We start from the raw sequence: 27,691 nt of genomic DNA, 5'->3' as shown, positions 1-27,691 counted from the left end.
TTTCCTCCCTCACTGCTGGTTTGGTTAACCTAAAATCCACTTCAGGCTCAACACCAGAGGCAACAGCTTGCACAGAATTTTCTACCAGATTCTGTAAAACCCAATTCCTAGACTAAATCTCTGAATCTCTATCCCTCAGAGGAAATTTACTCTCTGAGTGAATTCTGGGTAATTCGATCACCAAGGACAGTTACGGTGCCTTCCCCTCTAGAGAAAGCAGCGACCAAGACTTGTGAAATGCCGTCTTCTCAGAGAAGGTAAATGTGGTCGCCTGGAGTCCTTCTAGGACTGGTGACCCCAGGTCTCCCCAGGCAGAGGGAGGGACACAGAAACGCCACCTGCCCCTCCCACATTAGTTATTACTGCCAGAAGAAATTATTGCAAACTTAATAGCTTAAATCAACACGTATTTATTATCCTACAGTTCTCGAGGTCTTAAGTCCAAAGTGGGTCTCATTGGGTTAAAATTATGGAGTCCTCAGGGCCACGTTCCTTCTGAAGGTTCTAAGGAAGAATCTGTTTTCTTGACTTTTTAGCTTCTAGAGGCCTCCCACACTCTTTGGGTCATGACATTTTTCTCCATCTCCAAGGCAGTAGCATCTTCAAACTCTTACAGTGACCTTCCTGCCCTCCCTTATAAGGACTCTTGTAATTACATTATGCCAACCCAGAACAATCAGTCCATCTCAAGCTCCTTAAGCACAGCGGCAACGTATTCATGGGCTCTGAGGATTAGGACCACCAGATCTTTGGAGGCTATGATCTCGCTAGCCAACCCCCCACCCCCCGCGCCCGGATTTTATACTCCTCACCTCCTCCAAACTGCTCATTGCCCCTGGAGGTTGACCCATAGCAATTGCATCTAGTGTCTCCCTTGTCCTTTCCTTTCTGGTGGGGCTTAACCATTGGAAGTATCAGCCAAGATCAGAAAACAGAGAAGATCCCCCAGTTTCTCTCGGTGGTGGGCTGTGGTTGGGTGCATCCCTCTCCCAGATCACACGGCGCCTGGCTGTCTGTCCCTTCCCCTCTTCAGCTGCAGACTCGGCTCCACTGGTCCTCTCCCTCTTCTGTCCCCAGATTTAGAGATCGTAACAGTGCCCCTGGCTGCCTTGCCCTAAGGTCCTGTTCCCTTCCTCACTGGTTTCCCTTAACACAGCACACACCTCTTGAAAAAGTTCCTGTCAGGGATGCCTGAGTGTCTTATAGGTTAAGCATCTGGCTTTGGCTCAGGTCATGATCTCAGGGTTCTGGGATAGAGTCCCACACCGGGTTCCTTGCTCAACAGGGAGCCTGCTTCTCCCTTTGCCTGCTGCTTTCCCGGCTTGTGCTCTCTCTCTCTCTGACAAATAAATAAATAAAAATCTTTTAAAAAAATAAAAAAAAAAAGAAGAAAAGAAAAAGTTCCTGTCAGACATAACTATATAGCTGCTAAAACTATAAAACCCTTAGGGGCAAGTCTTCGTGCCTTTGGATTTATCAGTAGACTCGTAGATGACCCAAACAAAACAAAACAAAACAACCCCAAACAAAAAACACACACACAATTGACAGAAGGAAAAAAATAGATAAATGGATTTCATCAAAATCAAAAACTTTGGCTCATCAAAGAACACTAATAGGAAAGTGAAAAGACACCCTATAAAGCAGGAGAAAGCATCTGCAAATTAGATATCTGAGAAGAGCCTCATATCCAGAGTATATGAAGAACTGTTACAATTCAATAATAAAAAGGAAAGGAACCCAATTAATTAATGGGCAGAGGATCTGAGTAGGCATTTTTCCAAAGAAAATATGGCCAGCAGACCCATGAAATGATGCTTACCATCCTTATCCGTAGGGAGATGCAAATCAAAACAGAGTGAGATACACGCACTAGGATGGCTATCATGGAAACAAAATGAAAAAACCAAGCATGGGTGACAATGTAGAGAAAGTGGAACCCTCATTCCTTGCCAGTGGGAACGTCCAATGGAATGGCCACTGCGGAGAACTGTCTAGTAGTTCCTCAACAAGTTAAATATAGATTTGCCATATGACCCAGCACTTGTATTGCTAGGTATATATCCCAAAGAATTAAAGACAAGCATTCAAATAAAAACTAGAATGAATGTTTACTGGTAGAATTATTCGCGACAGCCAAAGGGTGGAGGCAACTCAAATGTATGTCAATGAATGAAAGGATGAACAAAACGTGTGCTGGCTATACAGTCCGATATCACTGGGCAATTAAAAGACATGAAGTCCTGGTAGATGCTACACAGAGATGAGCCCTGGAAAGGGGTGCTAAGTCAAAGAAGGCAGACAGATGTGGCCACATACTGCTATTATATGATTTCACCTATATGGAATGTCCAGAATAGGCTAGTCCATAGAGACAAGAAGCAGATAAGTGGTTTTTAGGGGCTGTGGGGAGATAGAATGGGAGTGATTGCTTAATACATACATGGCTTCCTTTCGGGGGGATGAAAAGGTTCTGGAACTAGATAGTGGTAATGGTTGCACAATGTTGTGAACATACTAAATACCAATGAATCACACACTTTAAAATGGTTTATATGGTAGTTTTATGGTATGTATAAAAAAATTCCTTTTTAAAGGAATATTTAAATATTTAAATTTAAATATGCCGATGATTCCTGCCAGGGAGAAGTTCCCCGGGACTCTGGAGATTCTGCTAAGGTGACCTCAACTCCAATAGCCAAAGCCTCTACGTCAGCTGGTCTGGCCCCTGAGAAGAGCCGCTGCTGTTTACTTCCGGAAGGATCCTTCCTGTAAAAATACGTCTTCTCTTGGAAATGTCAATAAATCCTCTGCAGAAGATGGTCAGTTCATCTCAGCAGCCTTTGCTTACCAGAGCATGACATGAGAACAGAGCAGCTGGTTTGAGGCACAGATTCCAGAAACTTCTTGAGTAACATTGGAAACATACTTGAGGCCACCCTGGGCACTTTGGACATCCCCACCAGGGATGTCAGGGGTGAGTAAACAAGTAATCTCACACTACCCCCAGATAATCTGCCCAGAGGAAAGATTGTTTTGCTAGAGATGAGGCCTGGGCGGAAGGTTCCAGAGGTCAGCTTAACGGAAAGCTCTTGTTTTCTAAGTCGTGTGGGATTCCTTGTCCAGGACAGCCTTCCCTCACTCCTTACCCACTCTATGCTCCCCCACCCCCTGCCAATAAGGACACCAGGCCCTTCCTGGCTGGTCATTCAGGTGGAGGCCCTGGATCTACGCTGATGTGGCTCCTTGGGCAGGGTCTTGTCTGTCACCTCTCCTTGCTGACTCACTTACCCAGAATCTCCAGAAACACCCTCTCCTCCCAGGCTCAGGTTAGGCCAATCTTTCCTTGTTTTAAAACATTCATCTCCGGCCATTCACCATTCACTCCATTTTGCTTCCTCACTATCAGTTCCCTTTTCTTTCTTTCTTTCTTTTCTTTTTTTTTTTTTTTTTAAGATTTTATTTATTTATTTGACAAAGAGAGAAAGCACAAGCAGAGGGAACGGGAGAGGGAGAAGCAGTCTCACTGCCAAGCAGGGAGCCCGATGTGGGGCTCCATCCCAAGACCCTGGGATCATGACCTGAGCTGAAGGCAGATGCTTAACCAACCGAGCCGCCCAGGCGCCCCTCTCACTGTCATTTCTGACCTGTAGTCAACTGTATTTCTATTTCCTTGCTCCCTGGCTAAGAGGGCTAATCCCTCAGTTCATTACCCATGGATCCTATCAACCAGCTCCATCATGGGAGCAGAAAACACCTGCTTCTAGATGCTTCTCACAGTACATAATGCTTGTGTCCTGCAAAAGAGCCAATGCGCAGAGCATACAGAGTGGAGGCCTGTGCATTATCCAGGGCTGTTTATCACAATGTGACACAGAGTTCAAGGTTTCTGCCAACTGGGCTACTTCCCAGTGTGCTGGAGGAGGGGTGCACTTCAAATGCCTAGAGAGACCTCCAATTTATGGGGGTCTAAGATCAAAACAACATCAGAGGAAAATTGGCCAACCCGTTGTGAATCCAAACTGATTTCAACTCAAATAGGTAGAGGAGAAGGGTTCACAGAAAAGGGAATTCCAGATTTAGTGTCTGATGTTCCATCTCCCCAAAACAGCCAACCTCCTGGGCTCTAGTTGTGGATTTTTCTTTGCATTGTCTCTCTTGGAGCTCACTGTGCAGATGTTTCTATACTAAATTTCTAACTGACTACCGCAAAGCCTCTGTTGAGAGGCACAGCACACTTGAAATGCAGCGTATCCCTAACTGAATTCATTCATTCATTCATTCATTCATTCATTCACAGGGATTCACTCATCTTCCTCATTTCCAAACTTCTCTGCATTCTGACCCCTTCTATTTCCTGCCTCCAATGACTACACTCCCCAGCTGCGGGCCAACACCAACAGATCCTTGAGTCCTGGTTCTGCTCCAGTCTACCCAAAACCCAAAGTCCAATGTCCCTGCTGCCGGCCTTCAGTTCATCAGCATGAAAAGCCCAGTACATTCATTCTGCATCTGATATTTCTTAAATATAATAATAATAGTACATGCCAGACATCGTGTTAGGAGTTAGGATTGGAACAGTGAACAAGGCTCTGGGGGCTCACGATCCAATAGGGGAGACAAACAGGGTGCTGCACCGCGGGGTAAGAAGTTCGGTAATACGGAGGGAGGGATTGGGTACGCTGGGGCCACAAATAAGAACACAGCTGCAGACTCGGTGGGTCAGGGAAGGTTCCAGTAACTGGCAGGACTGAGTCCCGTTTCCTCAGTGAGTGCACAGGACTGTTCATCCTGGCCTGGGCTCCTGTTCCTAACCTCTGGTCTCCTCCCATGTTCCAAGAAGCACCTGTTAAGAGCTCCTGCCTCCTTCCAAACAGGCCAACCTTCCTACTGCTAAGCTTCTTTTCTTCTCATGCTTCTCTCTTTCTGGATTATCCTCACTCCTCCCCTCTCCACGGTGAGCCACTACTGAGTCCTCAAGAGGCTTAGAAATGCCACCTGCTCCCTGAAGCCTTCCCTGGTTTCTGGATTTGTGCATGTTCTCTCCCTCTCTTTACTGCCCTTATCTGCTTCTCTGTGGCCTACTGGAGGGCTCTGGATACTTCTCCATGCCAAGAACTCAGGCCAGAACCATATCTTGTTCATTTCCGAGAGCACCGGAGGACCTACCTACCAGAATGCTCGGCACTCAGGTGAAGATGCAGACAAATTAAGGAAGAAGCCCGGCGGGATCCTTGTTGTAGCCCCACCGAAACATGAATGGGCCACATAGGGTCGATCTGGAAGGTTCTGCGGGCGCTGCTTGCTTGTTCCGAGACCCTCTGCCAACTCGTCTGCTCCCGCACTAGTCTCGGAAAAAGTCAAGGGCAGGTCACATGCACCCGTGTGTCTGGAGGGGCCTCAGCCTGTGCTTTGCAGGCCCACAGGAAACCCATCCTGCCCATGACTGAGCAGATACTTCAAAGTCTGTTGCTTTACCACGCGCGCTCTCTCCTGTGCCCACGCTGACACACAACTCAAGTCTACAGAGAAGCGCACTTTTCTCTACAGAGAAGCGCAGATACTACAGATAAGCACGCCTTTCTCTCTCACGCAGAGGGTGAAGGAGAGCTTGTTTGCATTCTGGGCTCAGCACTCTCCGTCACCCTCTCAGCCCTTCCTTCTCCGCTTCTCCACACGCTGGCAAACCTTCGCTCCTAACGCAGTTTGACCAGACCTGGCCCAAAGCCCAGTCCGGGAGCCCTTCGTTCCCTCCCCACCGCTTGCACTTGGGCCCCTTACCTTGGGTTGGCTTTGGAAAAAGTTTAAAAGGCTAGTTTCTTCCATCTTCTTTAATTCTATTTGATTATTTTGATCAGCATTTTTATTGTGTATTAAGCATTCTGCCTTGAACTCTGACTTCATGGGGGGAGGGGAGAGGCCCGGAAAGAGGACTGTTGGGGATGGCTTTATTTGACTACGTGCGATGGTCATGAGTTAGACATGCAGTTCATCAGGCTGGGGGCTGGGGGTGCGGAGGGGGAGGAGGGCACGAAATACCATAAAGTCACAGTGCAAAATATTTTTGAAGGAGACATCAAAGCCTTTTTCCATGGTGCCTTGCCTTGACCCCGTTTTACACTGGCAAAACACAAACTCAAGTTAAAATAAAAATACCAGGCTGGCTCCATTTCACCAGTTGGGCCGTTGGGCTAAGTGACCGATTTTATTAAAGGCACCAAATGCAAACATTCCAAGATTTATTTTCCTTGCTTATAATTTTTCTGCCCTTCCACTGGTGGGCTGTTTATTTCTAATAATTTGGTAGGAAAAAACATGCGCTCATACCACTGGAGGTCTTGTATGCCAAGCTGCAAACCAGAGCACATTTTATTGTGGAATAAAACCCTTGGAAAACAGGTTCCAGGGGGGCCTGCCGAGGGCAAGTTTACAAGCATAGTACAATTGACGCCATTATAATTAGTTCCCCCCAAAAGTCTTATTTTTTAGGGCAGAGATCTGAATCTTTCTCTTTGCACATGAATATCTCTGGACTAGAGCAAAAACATTAAAGGGAGTGAGTCATAGACCAGCTTTGGGCTTTAAAGACTAACGCAGATCCTATAAATCTAACCCACATTCTTTTACTGGGAATGACTGACTTTTATGAAAACGGAGGATTGTAAATCAGAAACCTAAATAGCTTACTTTGCAGCAGATAAACACAGATTTATGTAGTGGCTGAGTCCTAATTTAACCCTTTTGTGGGGCCACAGTGGACCTGGTGGGGGTAGGTCTGCCAGGAGTGGGGGGGTGGGGGGGTTTCTTACACAGAGCGCTGGTGTTTCTGTCAAAATGTTGGCCTGTGGAGATGAGAGGTCTCATCTGTCTGGAGCGGCTGCAGGTGGGGGCCTCGAGGACCATGTGTCTCTCTGGCCAAGTGTGTTCCGACTCATTCATCTCAACTGGGTGCACTCCTAGCCTCCAGGAGTCCGTCTCTGGTTAATCCAAAGGACAGTCCCCAACTTGATATGGCGCATGCAGTCAAGCTAACTGGAAGGGCTTTCTGCGTGGGGGCTTGTATGCGAGGCTGTCCCAGCTCGGGCTTCTGATCCTCCCGCATGTGACTTGTGGCAAGTCACCACATCTCCCTGCACCTCACTCAACCTTGGCATCCACAAAATGGTCTATCCGGCACGTTGCAAGGATGAAACAGAATCAATTATGCTAAGTGCTTAGAACGATGCTGGCCCCTGACAAACGCTCAAGACGCGTTAGCCCATATTGTTAGTCCTATGACCAGCACCTCTGGTTATGCGGGTAAGACGGCCTTCTCCGACCGCAGGGCACGCAGCACTCGCCTGGGAATCTGAAGAAAGCGCAGGTTCTGATTCAGCGACCAGAGATCCCGCCTTTCTAACAAGCTCGCCCGTGGTGCCAGTGTCGCCGTCCCTGGACCCCTCTCTGTGCGGCAGTGGTGCAGAACTCGGAATTCACCAACCCAACCGTGTCTACACCCTTTCTCATTCAATGCTCATTCCGGCGCTCTGCCCTGTGGACGGGTCAAGCTTTCTTCTGCAGCGGAGCGTGTTACTGTTACCGCCGTGCACGTGATCCCAGGCTGAGAGGCAGGGCCGGCCCTAAGCCGGGCGTGATCTGGCCAGAGGGGGCTGCCCTGGTTCCCGCGTCAGATCCTTGCGGCTAAGTCCCCGCGCAGCCCACTCCTCCGCTTGCTTCTGGCCCGGGCAGTGCCTGGCCTGCACGGCCCAGGTGGCCTCGCGCTTCTGTGCTTAAGCTGGGCGCGCCTGACTTAAACTTTAAAGGGAAAGAGGGCCTGGCGATCCGATCCCGGGAGGGAGGAAGAGAGCATCTATCATTTTTATGTGGCATTTCAGAGGAGGAGGCTCCTAGGCGGCCTGGGGACAAAGGCTGGCGGCAGGGTTAATGGAGAACCCGGGATTTAATCATTAACGCTTAATACTAAAGCAGCCTCAGGAGGCCCGCCCAAGTCGGGGGTGGAGGGCGCCCCAGAGGCTCTGGCTCAGCGCTTGGGGGTGGGAGCTCTCCGGGCTTCCCACAGAGTCAGGGCTTCCACGGAGGCAGTGTCTATGCGGCCTCCTGCTGACGCCCAGGGTAGGTAGATGCATCCCTTAGGTTCCAAGCGCTTGGGAATCTAGACTGAATGTGGGGGCACGGAGGTGGCACCGACCTGGGAAACTGGATCCTTTCCACCAGCTGGCCTAGCCCTGGGAGGGCGGAGGCATTAGCCCACTTTTTAGGCCAGACCTGAGATAAGGGTGCTGGTGCGGAAGCAGCCCAAAGCCAAGACCTGGTTGCTCCAAGACACCCAGAAGTCCTCAAAGCCAGCAACCCCTGTGGGGCCTGGTGCACCTCCCCCACCCCACCCGGCTAGCTCCCAGCACTGTGGCTCCTGCTCTGACATCTACTGGTCCCCCAGGCCCCATCCTTCTACTTGCCACCTGCCGGGCACTCACTGTCTCCAGCTCCCTACCCAGACCTTACGGCAACCATTTACCTGGAGCCGAGGGTAGGTTGCCTCCTTCCGTGTCTTCCCAAGGGCTAGAACTTGAAATCTGGCCTTTGACCCTCCTTCTTGACAACAGGGAGCCGTGGTGCTGGGCTCAGAGCTCCTAGCCCAGCATCCTTTCCCCTAGACTTTAATGAGCACCTTCTCTGGTTCACTGTGTTTCCACTGACTTTTAAGTTTTTTAAATATTGAAGTTTAGCACCATAAGTGGTGTTCAACTGCACGAATTAGCACAGACTGAATGATCTGTGAAACCAGCAGTCAGATAATTCTGAACTCAGAAAACAAAATTTTCTGGGCTCCCTGAAGCCCCCTCCCCCGTTCCCTTTCAGGTCACCACCTCCCTCCCCAAAGAGCGTAGGTTACACCTGCCTGTTTTTCACAACATTCGTGCAAATGGAACCGCCCGGGCCCAGCTCCTGCGCAGAAGCTTTCTGTTGGTGAAACTGATCTGCGTTATTGTGTGTCTGTGTAAGTTGCTCATCTGTGTGGCCAGCAGTGTTCATCATTATTTTTCTTTATGGTGACTTTCTATGTATAATACATGGATACTGGTTCCACGGACCTCTGTTGACACTTTTAAAAATGACTAAGGAATAAAATAATAGACTTAAGTAAAAATTGAAGCAACACTACTGGTGGAATGCATATGTGGCAGAAATTGCAAATACGGTATATGGATTATGAAGAGGTGGCCCTTCAGACCTGCTCCTTGACAGAGATGGAGTTTCTCATCCTGCACCCATGTTCCAGTTGGAGCCAAGTGAACCTTGCCAGAGGAGAGCTTAATAAACCTGACAATGATTTTCAGCTACTGGCGGGACAGGTACCACATTGATAACCCCCACTCAGAACTCCCTGGTGTGCCTTAGAAGGACACAGGGGCCCGAGTGGGTGGAGCTCTGGGACAAACGTGGCGGCTCCAGGACCTCTGCCACAGCCTCTCTGCAACAGATGGGATTCAGCCTACTCAAGGCTCCGGGGGACACACAGATGACCTTTCCCACCTCCCTGTGGGAAAATTCCCCAGGAGGAGATAAGATCAGTGTAGCTAGGACCTTGCAGGGGGCCTCCTGCCTGGGGAGCAAGACCCAGGTAAACAGTTCAGATCTGGCTTAAGCCAAGTACCCCCAGGGCTCTCCCTCCATCCGGAGGTCCTGTCAACCTGCACTAGTTTCCCTGCCAAGCGGGGTGGGGGGGACCCTCCTGAGAATAGCACCTAGCCAGGATCCCCAGGGGGTGGGAAGCAAGGTGGACCCAGGAGAAACCTGAGCCCCTGCCTTGTGCTCCTTTAGGTATAGATTTGCCCCCTTGCTCTCCCAAGGGAGGAAAACTCACTCACAAACCCTAAGCGGGAGGTGATCCTGACTTGTTTACCTTCAGATAGTGCTTTGAGAGTCCTGATGACTCATTAATCTTGGAGACCTGATCACCCACCCAGCAGTTGATGGCTCACACTTAGGAGGCCAAGAAGAAAGGCCTGTGGTTCTCTCTCAGTGAACCCACATTGGAATCCGAGCTCCCCTGTCCCTTCTGCTGTGTGACCTTTTGCTAGCACCTAACCCTTCCCAACCTTAATTTCCTGGTCTGGAAAGCGGAGGTAGCAATACCCTCAGCTCCTCACAGGGCAGTGGTGAGAATTACATGGGCCAGTGCCCGCCAAGCCTTTAGCAGAGAAATTCAGTAAGCTGGCAAGTGGTGTTGGTCTCCATCTGGGGAAAGAGGAATCGGGGAGATGTCTAACGCTGCAGCCTACGGCCTTTTTTTTTTGCTGTGTAATTGACATACAATATTATGTTGCTTCAGGAAAACATGATTCAGAATTTGCATATATTGTGAAATGATCACAATAAGTCTAGTTAACACCTGCCACTACACACACAGAATTTTTTCTTGTGATGAGAACTTTTAAGACTTACTCCATTAGCAACTGTCAAATATGCAATACTGTGTTATTAGCTATGGCCACCAAGCTGTACATCACATCCCACTGACTTATTTGTTTTATAACTGGAAGTTTCTACTGTTTGACCCCCTTCACTCCAACCTCTGGAAACCACAAATCTATTCTCTTAATCTATGAGCTTATTTTTTTCTAATTTTTGTTTTGTAAGGTCCACATACAGTGAGATCATACAGTAGCTATCTTTATCGTATTTCAGTTAGCATAATGCCCTCAAGGGCCATCCATGTCTTTGCAAATGGCAAAACTTTTATTCTTTTTTATGGCTGAATGGTATTCCATCTGTGTGTGTGTGTGTGTGTGTGTGTGTGTGATCTTCTTTATCCATTAACCCATCAATGGACACTTAGGTTGTTTCCTGTATATCTTGGCTATTGCCAATAATGTTACAGTAAACATAGGGGTGCATGTATCTTCAAATTGATGCTTTCATTTTCTGTGGTTAAATACCCAGAAGTGGAATTGCTGGATCATATGGTATTTCTATTTTTTTATATACTTTTTTTAAAAGATTTTATTTATTTGAGAGAGAGAGAGCATGAGAGGGGAGGAGGTCAGAGGGAGAAGCAGACTCCCCATGCATGGGACTCAATCCCAGGACCTTGGAATCATGACCTGAGCTGAAGGCAGTTGCTTACCCAACTGAGCCACACAAGCACCCATGGTATTTCTAATTTTTTGAGGAACCTTCATATTGTGTTCCATAATGGCTACACTAGTTTGCATTCCCACCAATTGTGCAAAAGGGCTTTTCTCTACATCCTTGCCAACACTTGTTATTTCTTGTCTTTTTGATACTAGCCATTCTAACAGGTGTGTGGTAATATCTCATTGTGGTTTTGATTTGCATTTCCCTGATGATTAGTGATGTCGGACATCTTTTCATGAGTCTGTTGGCCATCTGCATGATTTCTTTGGAAAAGAAGCCAGTTGCTTTATTTTTAACCCCAATTATGGGCATTTCTTCACTCAGATCCAGTTTTTCCTTTGAACAGAAGAGAGAAATGAAGGAAGCAGAGCTCTACCTATGATGCCAAGGGTGTCTCTGGTTGGTTTAGGATCTCAGACTCCCCTCAGCATGATCCCCTCAGGGCCTTTTTCTTTCCCGTGCAGGATCTCCAGGAGGAGCTGGGGTGCTTCCAAAGGGCTGTCTTAGCATCCTCAGTGAGGACCCCAAAGCTAAAATCTAGCAAAGGCTTGCTGAGGGATAGAGCCTTTGCTACTCAGGAGACTCTACTCTCTATTCACTAAGGGCTTCCTTTGTACTCTGTGACTTGTAAACAAACTTTATGTAACACACTTCAAGTTTTTTTTTTTTTTTTAAAGTGCCCCCACGTTGATGCATGTTGATGGCAGCATTAGTCCCAATAACCAAGAGGTGGAAGCCACTGACAGAAGAATGGCTGGCTGTACAAGCCTTGGGGTAGCCCTGCAGCGGGGTGCCGGTCAGCCTTAAAAAGGAATGAAGTTCTGACACTGGCAGATGCCACATCAATGCAACCTGAAAGCATTCTGCTAAGTCACAAAAAGACAAACATTGTAGAATTCCACACACAGGAGGTGCCAAGAATAGTCAAATTCCTATAGACAGAAAGCAAAAGGGTGGTTGCCAGCGGATGGTTGGGGGGAGATGTTTTGGTTTCAAAGCTGAAAGTTGGGATCCTGGAAACCCTCTCAGCCTAAGACAAACAGGGGACTGGTCACCCTAGCAAAACTGCCTTATCATATTCTGCTCTAGAACTGTCTGCCTCTCCCTAATTAGCGAGTATGTTGGGTTCCTGGGTGGCTCAGTCATTAAGTGTCTGCCTTTGGCTTAGGTCATGGTCCTAGGGTCCTGGGATCATGGGGCTCCCTGCTTGACAGGAATCTGCTTCTCCCTCTCCCACTCCCCCTGCTTGTGTTCCTTCTCTTGCTGTGTCCTTCTGTCAAATAAATAAAATCTTAAAAAAATAAATAAAAACATGTTATTGGGTAGAGGTTGTCTTAAGCACAGATTCTACATGATTTCCCTTGATTTCTCCAGTGATCCTATGGGCTATTACTATAATTGATGCCAATTAACTGTACCGTTCCTGTGCCAGACAATACTGGAACAAAGCATACTTTCTGGGTTTTGTGCTAGGAAAAAACAGGACTATGCAAAACAATTCAGCTGCACACTCCAGGAAGTACTTGAGGCTGGCAGTAGGTTATAGATTGATTTTCTTTCTTCTTTTTAAAAAATTTTTCTTTTTTTCCTTTTTAAGATTTTATTTATTCATCTGATAGAGAGAGCAGAGGCATGGGGAGCTGGAAAGGGAGAATCAGTCTCCCTACTGAGCAGGGAGCCCAAGGCGGGTCTTGATCCTCAGACCCTGGGGTCATGACCTGAGCTGAAGACAGAGCTTAAGGAACTCAGCCACCCAGGTGCCCTGACTCTTCTTCTTCCTCTTTTTTACAGATTTTATCGATTCATTTGAGAGAGAGCACGTGCACGCCCATGAGCTGGGGGAAGGGCAGAGGGAGAGGAAGCTGAGCAGGGAGTCCCAATGAGGGGCTCGATCCCAGAAACCTGAGTCAAAAGCAGACACTTAACTGACTGAGCCACCCAGGCGGCCCCTGCCCCCTTTCTTATCCAGACCACATGCTTGCTCATCGATACTCACCTCAAGACCCTCGCCTCACCGTGCTCACCAGTCAAGAAATATTGTTATAAATTCTGTTTTTCCAGTCCTCCCAGAACTGCCTTAAAATCACCCGGGACTTCAAACCCTGTCACTCCACTCCCCTGACTTCTCCCCTTCGGAGACGCCACTAAGAGCCACTAAGATCGTCAAGGTGGCATGCTCCCTCAAAAACTCTCCTGGTGTTTGTTTTGAGAAACTCGACAGCTGGCGTTATTTTGCTGTAGACTGAAGCGGCTGAAGCTCAGAGATACTACGTTTCTTTTCGGATGAGCAATGGGTATTTATTTACTCTTGTGAGGGCCTGACTTGTGCTGGATAAGGTGAACAGCTAAGGTGGTATTTCATTTGATAGTGACAAGAATTCTGAGAGTATTAACTGCAAGTGTTAATCCCTATTTTGTAGATGAGGCTACTGAGGACCAGAGAGGCTAAGCAACTTGCAGAAGGTAGAACAGCTCGTAAGTGATAGAACAGGGGATTAAAACCTCCATCCAGTTGGCTTGAAAGCCTCTTCAGTTATCCCCAGTGGCTCGCTCGTATGCCAGAATATGGCTCTTGTTCCTCCCGTGCTGTCTGAAGCGGTCCTCAGCCCATCCTCTTCACCGCAGTACCTCCCTCCCGCTCCCTGCACCCCTAACCCGCACCCCCGTCCACGGATCCCAGCTGCTTACTGTCCCAGCCCGTCTCCTGGGAGCCAGCGTGCTCCCACCTGCAACACCTTCCGAAGTCCGCCCGACCACTTCAGCTGTCCAGAACCTTCCCACTCTCCAGATTCCATTCATTCCTTGTATGCTCTACATTAGCCTTTTCACATGCTCGTGACCGATTTTTCCCAAGAAAGCTGTGACTTTCCAGGCTTCCAGAGGCTGCTTGTCTCGGGCCACCTGTGCCTCAGCCACACCTCGGTGCCCCTGAGCATGGCTCACAGGTTAGCTATAAACCTGGGTCAGTCCCTTCACACCTCTGAGCCTCAGTTTCGCATCTGTGAAATGGGGATGATAATATCACCTCATGAATCGACTGTGGGACTGCCAGCTGCTATCTGTGAAAATACATTCGATTTTAACAGACATTTTCATGAGGTTTCTCTCTCACAGCAAAACCCCACAAGGATGGGACAGCCTTACCATTTGTCTACACTCACAAACACCTTCGAGAAAATCCTGGTCCCTCTAGGTACGGCTCTCTCAAATGCCTGTGTGGCCAGCTCCAGGGTGAGGTCAGGGGCAACGGGAAAACTTGTCTGTGGGGTGTCCTGGAAGACAGGCTGAGAGAGCCCTAGCACCTGGCTGAGTATCTGGGGGCTGGCTGTTGCTAACAGGCCTTTTATTCTGTACTTTTCATGGTTTGACAGATTGCAGACCTTGCTGACCCTGGAGGGTTTGTGCCTCCCCGGCTGGCCCGATCTCGGAGACTGCAAACAACTGGCCCCCACAGTTGCCCAATCAGCTCCTTTACTGAGCTCCACACTCCCACCCCCCTTCCCTGCCCTAGTCACTGGGACAGCCCCTACACCGTGGAGCCCCCTGAAATGATTCCAACCAGCCACTGCCAAACTGCTGACCTTTTGTCACCTATTCCTTTTCATGGAAAGCACGAGAAAGTCTCTTGCTTGTGTCTAACCACCCCCTGCCCCCACATGGGCAGCCAGAGCAGTGCCCTCTGTCCTCTGTCACACTGCTGGGCTGAGCCCAGCTGGACTCTGAGGGCAAGGACCCCTCCCTGCGAAACCAAGCACTGCCCAGGCAGGGGCGGGGGTGGGTGGGTGGGTTGTGAGCTGCTTGTCTGCCCAGGTCCGAAAAGACCAAAACCCTCGACCACTTTTCGATTCTGCCCCCGGCTGATGAGCACGAAACACTGCCAGGGCCCAGCACACCTGACTCAGTTCCTCCCTCCCCGCCCTCCAAGGGACCCCAGGCAGCAGCGTCAACCCCCGTGTTTCCCGTGTCTCTCCTGGGCTCCAGGGAGCTGTCATGTCTGGACTATGAGTGAGAACGGCCTGGATCGCCAAGGTGCCGATCCTGAGGATGGATCTCCAACCTCTTTGTTGCTGCCTCTGTGACAGGAGACAACTCTGCCCGGTGCCTTGCCTGAGGGGATGACAGACCGTCAAAGAGTCAAAGAGAGAATGCTCAGGACGAGCACTAGACAGGAAGGGGCTGCTATCCACTTTCTACTCTTCCTGGCCCTGCAGGTTTGGTTTGATTTTTTTTTAACTGTAGCCATATTTTTATTCACTTAAAGGAATGGTGTGCATTTCCATACAGTTACATACACTTCTTAGTGTACATTTCTATGTCGCCACCGTCACAATGAAGACACAAAAGAGTTGCTCCAGCCCCAAAGATTTCCTTCTCCTCCTGTCTCAAGTCCGCCCCCCACTCCCAACCCCGAGACAATCACTGATCGGTGTTCGAGTCCCAGAATTTTGCCTTTTCCTCCATAATGCACAAGTAGAAGCATACAGTAGGGCTCTATGCGATACGAGTGAAATGTAAACGGGTGGTTTATAAATGGAATCACAACATATGAGCCTCTGGACGCCAGTTTTGTCCCCACAGCCTTACACATCTGAGATACACCCAAGTGGTTGTGGACCAACAAGCTGCTGGGTTTTACTGTTGTGCAAGGCTCCCACAGCACGGACGTAACACACGAGATTTGCACCAGCTGAAGGACATTTGGCTCGTTGTCAGGGTGAATGGATGAGGAACATGTATGTTTGGGCTTTTGTGTGAGCATAAATGTCACTGAACTGGCGTAAACGCCAGGAGGTAGAATCGCTGGGTCACACAGGTACGTTAACTTGATATGAAACTGTCCAAAGTGGTTTTATCATCGTGCATTTCCCTCGCTGCCCCAACAACGTGTGAGAATTCTAGTCACTCTGCTTCCTTCTCAACCCTTGGTAATGTCCTCTTCCTCCTGCCCTCCCTTCTTTTTTCTTCCTAGACATTCTCTTAATTTTTGAGAGAAAGAGAAGGGAGGGGCAGAGAGAGAGAGAGAGAGAATCTTAAGCAGTCTCCACGCCCAGCAGGGAGCCTGATGTGGGGCTCGATCTCACAACCCTGAGATCACGACCTGAGCCGAAATTAAGGGTCAGATTCTCAACCGCCTGAGCTGCCCAAGCACCCCTACTCCTAGCCATTCTAATAGGTGCATATGGCCATGTAACTTAAGGTTGGGGTCCTGTGTTAGTTTGCTCCTGTTGCCATAATGAAATTGTCGAGCTGCGTGGTTTAAACAACAGATTTTTCTTCTCACCATTTTGGAGGCTGGAAGTCTGAAATCAGGGTGTCAAGAGATTTGATTTCTTCTGAGGTCTTTCTGCTTGGCTCGGAAATGGCCACCTTCTCACTGTATCTTCACACAAGCAACTCTCTGCATGTGCACATTTCTAGTATCTTCCATGTGTCTAAATTTCTTCTTTGTAGGACACCATCATACTGGATTAAGGCCCACCGTAAATACCTTATTTTAATAAAATCACTTCTTTTAAGACCATTGTATTCTGAAGCACTGGGAGTTAGAACTTCAACCTAGGAATTGGAGCGGGACACAATCTAGCCCATGTGTAGATTCATCTCAGCCCAAGCCCATGGAATGAGAACCCTTGTGTGCAAGTGGCCTTGACGTAGGAAAGGGAGAGAAAGGGCTCAGAGTTGGATCCACCACCTTGGGACAAAACGCTGGAAGCATCCTTCCACTGGGAGCGTGAGAAAAACCTAGGTTCTAGAATCAGACTGCCGCTCTGCTCTTTCCTGGCCACATGGATCCAGAGCTGCCTTTGAGCAGACGCCTTATGTTAGGGACACTTCGGTCATCTGTAACAGCAGGAGATGACCTGGCAGGGCAGATTTACAAGGAGAAGCCCTGCGCAGCAGTTCTACCAGCTGAGCCGCGTGGAAACTACAATTGGCTTTATTATTATTTCTCTGATTCATTTTTGCTTCTCTTTAGCTGAGCTGTAGGGAAACTTCTGGCATTTTCCCTACCTCCTGGGGTTTGTATTAAGGTCCAAGTGCTTAGTAAATGTCAGCAGTTGGATTTAAAGATTTGGTGAAATTGGCTACTGGAGACTCACAAGGCGCTAGCACATTTGTACATGATTAGAAAACTGTCAAGTGCTCTAGAAAGTTATCCATTGGGATTATTTGCCAAAGGTCTAAGATGTCTCCAGCTCCCTGACTTTTTCTACGGGTCACCTAAGTTCCCCTTTCCACCTGCACTTTCTCAAAGACATATGCATATGCTCAGTGAAGATGTGTGAGATGCATCCTTGTCCCTAAGGGGTCTGAGAGGCTAGGGGAGAGAGGATGGATGGAACAATAGGCAGAAGCCGGGCGAGAACATGCCAGCATCTCCTCCCCCTTGCTGGGCAGGGATGGGCCACTGCAGAGAGGCGGCACTTCTCCGTCCCCACCTGGATGGAGCTGATGCCCAAGCTTGGGGGGCTCGGCGCCAGCTCCAGGATTCCCCAACATGCCAAGAGTTCACAACAGAGAGATGGTTTCCTTAGGATGAGACCGAAGCTTCAGTGTGTTCCCCAAGCCAAATCAGAGGGTGTTTTCTTTCTCAGTCTCAGGATCAAGAAACGTGAAATTAATGCCGAGACCTCAGCCCTGACCACACTGTCCGATGTCTTTGTCCCCGACTACACACAAATGCCTCCTTACTTGCTTACCCTGGGGCCTGCCAGGGCTGTATCCTGAGCCCTTGGAGTTAGCAGCCCAAGGTGGCAAGATAAACATGCACGGTTCTGCACAGAAGAGCCGCCTACGGCTTCGGGCCCAGATTTGATTTGAAGGAATGAGGGGGAAGCCATGGCACCTTCCCCAAATTCCTGCGTAGCATCCGTAGCTGAGAAGACCAGAATGGGGCCAAGTCACTTCTCCAGGGCCACGTGCCACTTTGCTCCTGTGGGGACTCTTAGCTCCAAGAAAAACAGGCACTCTCATCACCTGTAAGCCTGGTCTTCTCCCTCCTCTGCTCATCTCTTTCCCTCCCTACAGCTCAATAAACGTTCCCTAAACACTTGTGATCTTCTTAGCCCAGGCTGAGAAATGAGGATGTAGATGTGAGTGAGAATCGGTGACCCCACAGCCCAGGGGAGGAGGCTGGGCCCTCTACAGGCCAATACAGCACAAGACCAGGTGGCAGGGCACAGGCACTTTGAGAAAGCAATGCCCTACCCAGCCTGGAGGCAATCAGGGGAGGCTTCCTGAAGGAGGTGAGTTCTGAACAGAATAGGAGGTCAACCAGACAGAAGGAGTTGAAGGCATTGTAGACAGAGGGGATGGGGGAGGCACTGGCCTTTCCCCCCTCAAGGAGACCATTCTTCCCTAATCTCCTGGCGGAACTCAAATCTCTCTTAGTACCCATGGCTCTATGGGGTCACGTGTTCATCGGAGACTGTTGTGTGTGTGACAGTATCTATGTGTGTCAGAGAGAGATCTGTAGTCCCCTTCTAGCCTCCGTGCCTCCCGCAGGAAAGCTGGTGGAGCGAATGTAAATGAGCGTGTCTGCAGGGTGGGCCTCGCAGCCTCACACCCCAGCCCCGCAGGCTCTGCCCCCACCCAGCTGTGTTTCTTCAACGGGAATGTGGATAATCGCCGGCATCCCCCTCCAGGGTTCCCAGGGCGATGGTATAAAGTGATGGGTATGTACACAGCATTTAGCAAGTGCCTGGCACACACAGAGGGCTAACTACAGGGTGGCTGGTGTTCTGGGAGGTTCCTAGAGCTGTTGCACCGGGCGCTGGCTGCCGCTCTGGAGGCCCCAGGGCGCAGTGAGAATAGCTCATGTGTGAGGGCCAGGTGCTGGGGGGAGTCCAGCCCTAGCTTTGCCACCTCGGACTGGCACCCAGGACCTCCACCATGGCGTGGCCGCCCAGTCCCAGTGCTCTTGGAGTTTCCCACAGAGCAGTGAGCTGCCCTTGTCCCCAGAGCCAAGCACCGCCCTCAGGTCCTGCATTGGCTCCCTGCTTTGGAGTCATGGAGGCTGGCCGGGTGCACCTGATTTGTGGACCCACAGCCCTCTTCCTCCCTGGCCAGGGGCCTCCCCTCCTCCTCCGCATGCCCAACACCAGCCTGCAGAAGGGGCTATGGAATTTCCGGGCTGGTTTCCACCCCAGCCTCACTGGAAGTGCTCCCTCAGCGGTAGCCTCTCCTTGACAGGGCACACAACCTGGGAGAGGGGCATGATGGTGGCAGAAACTGGGGCGGACCTGGAGAACTGCATTGCAAGGACACCACCTGCAGGGCTCAGTGTGGCTCCCGACCCTCCCCTGTAACTCCTGGAGGACATGGCAGGGGGCGGGGCGGGTTTCCACCCCCAGATTCAGGGCGTGTCTGCTTGCTCCTGCCCAGCCAGGACACTGTGGCACCCCCCCTCCCAACCCTCTCGCCACAGCTCAGCTGTGCCCACCTCATCACAGAGCTTCATGCCTTCTCTTCCAGGCTCCTGGCTAAGCACCCAGGCTTTCAGATTCTGCTTTTTCTGCAAGCCAAGTCTCTGTGGCTGGCATCAACCATTGCAGCCACAGGACCTCTCAGAGGCTAGGAGTATCCAGTACAGGCATTCCGGCCTCAGGAACGTATTCGCGATGCCGTCTGCAGAGCCTCCAGAGGTTCTGATTCTAGAAAGCTAACCAGAAATTTGCAGGAACCCAGGAATTTGCATGTGAACAGGCTCCCCAGGTGACTGATGCTGGTGGTCTGGACTCTGCACCTTGAGAAATTCTGAAGGACACTGAAGGACTGGCAGGTCTTCCAATGGCTTAACGCTCGACAGAGAAAATGCTTTGGAAAAAGAGGTGTGCGAGCTGCTCAGAACTGTGCTGGAGCTGGGCAGGCGTGCGGAGTGGGCTCACAACCAACAAGCCGGGAGCTCCAACTTGGAGCTGGTTGTTTTAAATAATTCATCACCTGTGGCCCCCACAGTAGCCCTGCAAGATCAACTTGATTAGCCTTTTGCACCAAGGAGGGATACTGGGGCTCGGGGAGGTTCAGAACGTGCCCAGATTTTCACAGCAATCAGTACAGACCCAGAATCTGAAGCCACGTCTGACTAATTCCGGAAGACTTATTTACAAATATTGCTCTGTTGGTCACTGAGAAGGTATCAGGTGCCGAGACCTTTATGCAGGGCCTGCCACAGAGTTGGTGTGAAAAGCTGTTAAGTGATGGAAGAAAGCATGAAGGAAGGAATGCATCAATGAGAAAACAAAACGGCTTTGAGATTAAGGAAACCAGCCTAAGTAAGAGGTTCCCTCTATGACTCATGCCCAAACATCCCCTCCCCTAGATTCTTTAATCTGGAAAGTGACCGGGCTAAGTTTGCCCAGTTGATAAGGCCAAGCAACTCACCTGCACCTTTAATCTGCAACCTGAACCCAAACAGGAAGCTGGGGCCCAAGATAAGGTTGAGGAGGGCCATGTCTGGCATCATTACCAGACTGGAATCAGCCATCTAACTTGATGGCTCATAGAGGAGGGGGTTGGGCACCTCCCAAGTGCCACGCTGGGCGCTGGGCGCTAAGGACAAGGCAGGAAACCAGGCGGTGCCTGCCCTCAAGAGGCTCGTGTTCTGCCGGGAGGCCGAGGTCAGAGATGCACTTGTGTGGGCATGCGTGATGCCGAGGGGGAGGGGACCGACGGGTGGCAAACGAAGGGGTGGCCTTCAGGCTAGGTCCACAGAGGTGAGAAGCTTCGAGGCAGGAGTTAGCAATGCAAAGAGGGCGCAATCCCTCTATGCCAAACCACCCTAGGGCAAACTGGTGCTCCCTGGGTTTCGCTTTCCTGGTTTTGGTCAAGATGGCTTTCTGCAAGCCACGGTCCATTCCCCACAGCTTAGCGCACTCTCGGCACCTGCTCCCCCAGCTGGGTCTCAGCTCTGCCTCCAGGAGCAGTGGCCTAGCCTGGCCTTTTCCCTCAGGCCTCCTGCCAGTCTTCCCACCCCCTCAGCCAGTGTGCAGTGGAGGCCCCCCTGCCCGGGACCACGAGTCGGTCCTAGGTTTTCAAGAATTTGGTGATCCGGCTAAAGAAAATCATATGAAAAATTAAGGTATATGTAAAATGCATTCTAGTCTTACAGTCAAAGGTAATAAATACTCAAAACCCATTACTTCCTAGCTCTTTTACACTTCATCCACAATTATATATTTACTTTTACTATTTATAAATTTATTCTTTAATATTATTTATATTTGCATCTATTGTATCTGTTTGGGGGAAATATAGTGTAACGGTAGTGCTGGGCATCACTGAGCGATGTCATTTGAGTAGCCTGAAATGGCCATGACAAGAGTATTTACAACACAGGAACCAGTGTGAGCTACTGTTGTTGTCCTGATGTACGAGAATGCCTGAGAAAATGTTAGTAATACAGTTAAATGTGAGGTTGTTGTATTTAACACTTATCTTGTGAATAGTATAAAAGAATCAACAAAATTCTCTCGCAGTATTAGAAAACTATTATTTGATTCAGCAAAGGAGTTGGTCACATCACTGACAAATGAGTGAAGTTCCACTAGGTGTCTTCATGGTGTCCCGTCTGTCTCATGGAAAACAGCAACCAGCATGCGTTGTTGGATGGTCACTGGAAGTACGCTCATCATCGGTGACACAGCAGACTTTGCTGATTCAAACTGTATTTGAGTGTTTATTCATAGTCTGATTTTGAGACACTCTTGAATAATAAATTACAAAGACTGGATTTTGCAATAAACGAAGGTCACCTTGAAAGTGTAAGGTGTAAGGGATTTACAATTAAGACTACTGAATATTTTATCTTTCATAAATTGTGTGCTGTATTCCTTTCTATTGTTCCAGTCATAATGAACTTATGTACATACACTTGCACACTTTTGTTGGAGCGCTGGGTTGCCTTCAGCTTGTGGCCTACTGTCTTTGGAGAATTCCATCCATTTATCATTTTAAGATTTCACTTATTTATTTATCTGAGAGAAGGAGGGAGAGAGAGCGTGTGCATACGAGCAAGGGGAGGGGCAGAGGGACAAGCAGACTCCCTGCTGAGCAAGGACTCCAGATCCGATCCCAGGACCCTGGGATCATGACCTGAGCCGAAGGCAAACGTTTAACTGACCGCCACTGACTGCCGCTCAGGTGCCCCTTCATCAGTTTATCTTACTCAAAGACATACTTCTCCACCAGGCAGTTCTCAATCCCTTTCCAATCTTTCCCTTCGTGGATTCACAAAACATGTTTTCATTTTAAAGATAATCTCTCTCTCCCCTCACTCATAACATTTGAGAAGAAACAAGAGAAAGATATAAGTAAGACCTTCTGGAGAAGCCCCATCCCACAGGCCTTTGCAACAAGCAGACCTCAAGTGCCCTGGTTAGAGGCCTTTCAAAGCCACCCTTGTCCCTTACCCGGAGACATGCCGGCCTGTGACCCAGACCCATGTCTAGGCCTTCACACACTCCATCTTTTTACACACTGTCATCAGGAAAGATGACATGGCCATTCTTCTGCAGTGTTTGCTTCAAGGCCCTGCTTACTTCTTTAGGAGTTTCTAGACAATCTAGAAAAGACGGAGGGGGGTGGATGCCCCGGGGCTCAAATTTACCACCATGGAACTGAACTGGAGGGAGGCAGCCCCCTACCCACCATTTTTTATATCCTGGACATAACGGACTTTTCCTACTGTGAGGTTAGATGATATAATTAGGCCTCTGCAGAAATCACCAAAAGTGGCCTGAGTCTTGTGTGGGTCAGGAGTCCCTATTGGCTAAGGTAAGGCTTAGAGCTCTTAACTCAGTGACTCAGAGAGCTACCAGGCACCTGGCACCATGCTAAGACATTTCATGCCTCCCTGAAAGTATACTTAGTCCTCCCTGAGGCCCCAAGAGATGGACCCTACTGTTATCCCTGGTAAACAGACGAGGACAATGGCTCAGAGAAGCTACCCTCTCGCTGAGCTCCCACAGCAGGTAAGTGGAGACTCGGGCTATAAGCCTGCTATGTCTCCCAGCCCCGATGCCTCACTGCCAGCTGGCCTTACCCTCTGGTCTGTTCCCCTTCCTGTCGTGGCCCAAAGTGCCATTCTGTAGGTACAGGGCCCAGCTGGGGCACAGGGCTTGAAAACAAGCACTCTGCCAGCTGTTAAAAAAACATGATCGAAACACAAACAAATGAAAGCAAATTAGTCAACTTCTCTGACTTAATTTTTCTGTCTATAAAATCGGTTATTGAGAAGCCTAAATGAGAAAAATCTGTGAAAAGTGCCTGGCACACAGAAAGAACTCAGTAGGGTCAACTCTAATTAATAACACACAAGATGACTCATAGAAACCACCCAGAAGACAGGCTGGCATATACAGCGTGGTCAATAAATAATATTACTTATCATTACTAATATTTTCTTTCCCTTATGAGAGCTAGAGCAAGCCTCCTGCTTCGAGAACACCCGTTTGCAGTGGCCATTCCGCTATCTGTCCTGCCTTTTCCAGGACACTTTGGGTAACAAACAGACTTCTATGGACCTGTTTGGGGTCCCTCATGTGATCTTTAATATTGATTCTGGGAGAGGGGAAAAGTGTGCTGAGTTCCAAGTAACTGACATCGTTTGAAAACAGGCTCCATCTGCAGTGATGGCTGAGCTTCTCCTGGTTTTCAAACATCTTTTTTTTCAGCTACAGCCACCTTTGTTCAAGGTGGCCCCAGATATAAAACAGATTTTACTACCAATAAGTGCTGTTGAGATGGAGGGTTCAGAGGTGGCCTACAGCCTGCCCCCCGCAGCAGGCTTTGGCAAGCACGGGATAAACCCCCAGTCTATACTGTCATCAGTGGGCACTTTGGTAGACCAGCTGGATTATTCAGTTTATCGAGAATGGTTTTTGTCCACCACATGGGATGGTTTAGGATGCATGAGATGCCTTTGGTGGAAGGCTTCTGTCTCGTTTTAAATATGCCTCTGCTTAAGCAGAAGTAATCATTTCACTGTGATGTCAGGTTAATGGGGTACTCCGCTGAACCCTGAGATATTGACGATATTGCTTCTCCATGGATCAAACACGGCAGATCAAAGTCCAGATTTTCAGAATTCTCCTGTAGAAGGAAATTCCTCCAGGCAAAACTTTGAGGTTTTCGTAGTCTTAAAAACCAGCCTTGACTTTCTTCTGGCAACAAAAAAGATCCTTTTATTTGTGCCAAGCAGGAATAGATTTCTTCTCAGAAACTATTTTATAGATTACGTGTCATTTCCTACTTTCCTTTTCGTTCTCATAGTAATTATCTTCCCTTAGGAGAATGCCTGTGCAGTATACAGTAGGCATGTTTCAGCAGATAAGTCTGTGAGCCAACCCAGCGGGGAGCACCATTGTTTCTGTAACCCTTCTAAATCCCGGACCCCACGTGGGCAGCATCTCATTCAAAGAACCATAGTCTCTCGGCCAAGAAAGTAATTACAAAAAAAAGAATTCCAAACCTTATCCGGACTTCGCAAAACTGTGAAAAGGATCCAAATTTGGAGTCTATGGCAATAACGTCGAGTGGCATGTCCCTCACCAGCCCTCACGTCCACCCTGCCAGGTGTCTGGAACAACTTGCTCTCTGCTGGTCTCCCAAGACTTTCTCACACCAGCCCGGTGCCAGGATGGCAATTTTGGGATTATCTTGGGAGGGCAGAGAGGAGGTGGTGGGGAGGGAAAATCTGGAGACTCTTTTTTCATCTTCATGACTTTGGGTTTGAGGTTTGCTGCATGTTATTGTTTGATTTTGTGCATAGCGCAAATAGGTGATCCCGTCTGAATGGACTGTGGGATCTATGCCAATTGGCTCAATGGAGCTATAATTCTGAGTTAGAGGAGTTTCTTTTCTTACTTTATGAGTTTCTTGTAGCCTGTATGGCAAAGAAAACCTCACCCCTCTATCATGATTATGGCCACTTTTTCTCATAGGGCAAATGAGAGCCTTCATGAGTACTTTTATTTGCACCTGGTTAACCTATTGTAATTAAGGTTACATAAAGTGGAGGAAGTGATTTCTCTGAAAATCCATTGCAAGGCAGATGCTTGATGGTAAAATTAGAAGTCCCTCCCTTTGCTCTGATCATGGGAAGTTAGTGAAATTGTGGGCAATTGACAATGATTAGAGTAAGAAAGATCTACTGAATTTGTTAAGGACAGACCCTTAAAAATCAGAAAAGTGTTCAGAAAACAACTCAATGGAAAAGGAAACCCTTATGAACAGGTCTGAGACCACCCTTGACAATCATGCTCTTATTCATTTTGAAATGAGACTTTCTCATGTAGCAGCACCAGAGACACGAAAGAACTGATGACACTGACGACATCTCTGTCTTCAGGAAGGGCCTACTCCAGAGGGAGTCATGGTCAAAGGCAAGCAGACCCTGACCAGATGCAGTGGTCTAAGTAGGTGAGGCTTTTACTGATCTAGAAGCTCACACTGTGGAAGCACAAAGCAAGGGTGACCAAAACTCCCTGTGGGTCATGAGGGCAGCGAAAGCCACATGAAGCAAAGAGGATCGGGAAGGATGTGCCAGACAGAGGGAACGGCATGCAGAAAGGGTCGAACGCATGAGTGTCCACAGTGGGTTTAGGAAACGGAGTACTCCCATGAAGCCGGAGTATGGGAAGCAGAGAAATAAGCATATGCGTGGAGGTGAGGATGTACAGATGTCTAGAGGACAGAAGCACAGTAACCTGGCTGCAGGAAAAGGCTAAGGTTAAACAAACAGGGAAGACTGACCTTGAGCATTCATCCTGTGTAACAGAGGCACCCAGTTGGTAGACTGGACTCAACCATGACCACCTGAAGCCTTACTTTCTAGCCTTGCAAGCGAAATCTCACCTCCACCAAGCCCTTCCTCCTTCATCTATTATGATGGGGCTCAGATATCGAAGACTTTAGCAGAGATCCCAGGTATCTAGGAAACACAAACCAATACCTTCTAATCAAAGGTTGAACGATTTGGGCAAGATGGCGTGGGACTGCATAAAACTGCGTGATCTAATGGAAGAGGCCCAGAGCTGTGTGTGCAGTTCAGGCCAGAGCAGGGAAACAGGCAAAGCAGCAGGAGGAATAATTCAAGAGAGAAGCTCATGAGAAACTTAACCTCTTTAGATAGAAACTTAGATGATAGATATGTAGATAGATGATGATGATGATGATAGATTGATAGAAAGATAAACAGACTGAGCCATGCAATTTGTGCCAGCTACTTGTCTCTTAGAATGTGACTCAGGAGTCCCTTGTGTTGCTTTTCTACTATGTAGTTAAAAGCAAATGTGCGCCTTTCGCAGCAAAGGCCTTCTTCTCTGGTTCCTTCCAAAGGGGTGCTAGATCCAATTCAGAGCAGAATGGCTTTCATCTGTGAATAACGGACCACTGTCAACACACCATGCCCCACAACACTCAACATAAAAATACAGGAAGGTAATGGTAAGAAATTCTTTTAAGAATTCCATACAACAGCACCTCCAAGCCAGAGATCCACAGACCCTGGAGTAGTATACCATTTCCAAGTGGTGAGAAAAGCCATAAACAGTCCAAATTCCTTCCTCATATTGAATTCCTTGATGTTTGTGAAGTTTCACCTATCCTTTAAAAATGTTAAGATTTGAAAAAAATAAATACTCAAGTCTCTATGTACATAGAATATCCTTTTCAATGGTAGAACAATAATCTCCACAAGACATTTTATAAGGAACTGAGGTCATACAAAGTACTATTTATTAAAAATCGCCCCCTACCTTTTGACTAACTGAATTGTTTTCTTTTTAATATCCGATTACCTTTTATTCCACTGCGCTTTTTAAAGACAGATTAGAATAAGTGCGATGAAGTCAACCACATATAACAACGCTTGAGTACGTTAAGAGCTTAGATTTTTCTTCTGGCTTTGCCACCAGCTGGTGTTTGAAATTGAGCAAAGGTTTTGACATCACGGAGTTTTTATTTCTCTATCTGGAAATTGATGAAAATGATCTCTAAGGTCCTTTCTGCTCAGGTAACCTATGGTCTTACCCATCTTGGCATCCTCTTTGTCATACAGCAGGTGTCTACTAAGTGTGTTGAATGGATGAGTGTGGAGTGATTCTCTACTTTGCTTAACGAAGATAATGTAGTTTGAGCTGCTTTGCTGCCATTTATATTGGTGTGTGGTAGTTGGGGTGAGCACATGCTCTGGCTAAAGGGAACATTCACTGCTATTGCCTTGCAGGCACTTGAGACTGATTTTCCAGCAACCAATTAAAATCTTTAAAAAAATACCATGTGGGCCAAACAAAATATTTCTACGACCTGTCTACAGATTTGTCCTGCAAGATGTGTGATTGGACCTGTGCTTTAGATGTTCCATATGTAGCTTGAATTTAGACATGGGGACCTGGTCCCCCCCCACCCCCGTCCCAACAATTGTCCTACTTTGTGCAGACTCATGTGTGCACCTGTGGACTCTTACCTGATAAGCACCAAAATCGACAACCAAAAAGTTATGAGGGGGCAGTGATAATTTCCTCTGAGGCACACTGGAGTCTGGCAGAAA

General features: G+C 48.4%; 1 long non-coding RNA gene across 1 annotated transcript in view; it reads right to left on the bottom strand.

Moving 5' to 3' along the window:
• Positions 1–27,691, bottom strand: part of LOC101685684 — an 83,936-nt gene that overhangs the window by 1,247 nt on the left and 54,998 nt on the right. The window lies entirely within an intron of this gene.

Source organism: Mustela putorius, unplaced genomic scaffold (genome assembly GCF_011764305.1).
Source record: "Mustela putorius furo isolate JIRA1106 unplaced genomic scaffold, ASM1176430v1.1 tig00003909_pilon_pilon_pilon, whole genome shotgun sequence".
Lineage (NCBI taxonomy): Eukaryota > Metazoa > Chordata > Mammalia > Carnivora > Mustelidae > Mustela > Mustela putorius.
The sequence above is the reverse complement of the archived record's forward strand: the minus strand, read 5'-3'. Positions and strand labels throughout refer to the sequence as shown.